Raw genomic sequence first — 2,869 nt, forward strand, 5'->3', positions numbered from 1 at the left:
CTCCGCAACGGGAGAGGCCACAACAGTGAGAGGCCCGCATATCGCAAAAAAATAAAATAAAATAAAATAAAATAAAATAGGCAGGAGATATCATGGTTGTGAATTATGGTAGAGGTAGTAGGGGTGGAATGGAAGACAGAATTTCGATACCACTAAACAGAGCTTTCTCAATTCAGTGCAATGGCCATTTCCTGAGCATCTATTATTAGCGACAAACTAGTCCAGGTAGGAGTGGGAGAATTCCCAATCAGTGTCAGAGACCATTTTATTTTGCACAATCTAACATGTCAAGTGAATTCAGGGATCTTAACCTAGCTTTGCAGAAGAACCAGATGATTACCACTGGAATAAAAAAAAAATTAAGGAACAATATTGACCATTCACCGAAGACAAGAGGGTTAGGCAGCAGAGAATCGATCCTCTTCAGTTTCCTAGAGTGGGCTCCGTGTTTCTGAAAGAGGATTCAGTCTGCACCCAGACCTCCAATCTCATTTCTGCTTTGGCTTGGGCTGGTGAAAATTGCACAGGCTTCTCAAATCTCCAGTGATGAAGGCATGACTGATGAACTCAGACCACAGCAAAAGCTCAGTGGATCCAAGGCAGAGCTGGTTGTCTTTTTTCATATCCATGGCCCCATTGAAAAACACCAGCTAACATTTCAGGCAACATTCTAACAAAGCCCATCACTGGTTGCTATCAGCTCCACAATGTTGGTATTTATAGAGGAGTCATGATTTTTTTTTAAAACATTTTGTCTCTAACATGGAATGATATAGGGCCCTGTTGCCAGTGTGCCCCATAGGCAGTCTCAATTTTTGTGCTTGTGCCACATAGATATAAAAGCACATCTGAATTTCACTTGGAGTTAAATCACTGTGAATGTTCCTGGCTGGATGCAGTGGGATAGAAATATTGTACTGGGGAAAACCTGGCATGGTAAACAAGAGTTTGGAAGTTACTTCTGCAAAATGGAACTATATGGATATGCCTATGTGTATGTGTATGTACGCATGCATGTGATCCGTACATGCACATAATGATAACTGAAAGGGAGACTAAGTCACTTGCATTCTGAGGCAAGTCTTGCTTCTGTTGCTGTTATTAATTCACATTGTTCACATTTCTGTGACCCAGTTTCCTCATCTGTAAAATGAGGATAATTATATTTATGAATAAAACACTAAGAGCTCGTTGGATGAAAGGGAATGCATGATTGAGAGGAAGCAATTTTATGACAAACTACAAACACTGTGCATTCACAGGGCAACCAAGCACATGCTCTTGCTGGAGCCAGAAAATGTCATTGGTAGCTGATGGATGAAAAGTACTGATGTACACTTTTTTTTTAACATCTTTATTGGAGTATAATTGCTTTACAATGTTGTGTTAGTTGCTGCTGTATAACAAAGTGAATCAGCTATATGTATACATATATCCCCATATTACCCTCCCTCTTGCATCTCCCACCCACCATCCCTATCTAGGTGGTTACTCAGCCATAAAAAGAAACAAAATTGAGTTATTTGTAGTGAGGTGGATGGACCTAGAGTCTGTCATACAGAGTGAAGTTAAGTCAGAAAGAGAAAAATAAATACTGTATGCTAACACATATATATGGAATCTAAAAAAAAACATGATGAACCTAGGGGTAGGACAGGACGGATGTACACTTTAAAGGGCTATGGACACGCAAGTTGAAGTTGCCATTTGTGTGAAACGATAGATGTGAAGGTACATTGACACAGCTGGTTGCTTGTGGAATTCTTCCCATCCCAATCCTAATCAGAAATCTCATGATAGGACACAGATGACTGAAAAATTGTTGTTGAACTGTGCCACTCACATTGCACCCTATAATCTCTGACTGTCTGTTGTGATCAGTAGGGTCTGAACTATATTGGTGTCCTACCAACCACTTCTCCCCCAGGTAGAGGCGATATGTTTTCCTTTTTCTTTTTTCTTTTTTTTTTTCAGCTGTGATGAAGTTTATTTTATCAATGTGTGTGTGGTTTTTTTAAACACCTTTATTGGAGTATAATTGCTTTACAATGGTGTGTCAGTTTCTGCTTTATAACAAAGTGAATCAGTTATACATATACATATATCCCCATATCTCTTCCCTCTTGCGTCTTCCTGCCTCCCACCCTCCCTATCCCACCCCTCTAGGTGATCACAAAGCATGGAGCTGATCTCCCTGTGCTATGCGGCTTCTTCCCACTAGCTATCTATTTTATGTTCGGTAATGTATATATGTCCATGCCACTCTCTCACTTTGTCCCAGCTTACCCTTCCCCTTCCCCATATCCTCAAGTCCATTCTCTAGTAGGTCTGTGTTGTTATTCCCGTCTTGCCCCTAGGTTCTTCATGACCATTTTTGTTTTTGTTTTTAGATTCCATATATATGTGTTAGCATACAGTATCTGTTTTTATCTTTCTGATTTACTTCACTCTGTATAACAGACTCTAGGTCCATCCACCTCACTACAAATGACTCAATTTCGCTTCTTTTTATGGCCAAGTAATATTACATTGTATACATGTGCCACATCTTCTTTATCCATTCATCTGTTGATGGACACTTAGGTTGCTTCCATGTCCTGGCTATTGTAAATAGAGCTTCAGTGAACACTGAAGTACGTGACTCTTTTTGAATTATGGTTTTCTCAGAGTATATGCCAAGGAGTGGGATTGCAGGGTCGTATGGTAGTTCTACTTTTAGTTTTTTAAGGAACCTCCATACTGTTCTCCATAGTGGCTCTATCAATTTACATTCCCACCAACAGTGCAGAAGGGTTCCCTTTTCTCCACACCCTCTCCAGCATTTATTGTTTGTAGATTTTTTGATGATGGCCATTCTGACTGGTGTGAG

Source organism: Physeter macrocephalus, chromosome 11 (assembly GCF_002837175.3).
Source record: "Physeter macrocephalus isolate SW-GA chromosome 11, ASM283717v5, whole genome shotgun sequence".
NCBI classification, from domain to species: Eukaryota; Metazoa; Chordata; class Mammalia; order Artiodactyla; family Physeteridae; genus Physeter; species Physeter macrocephalus.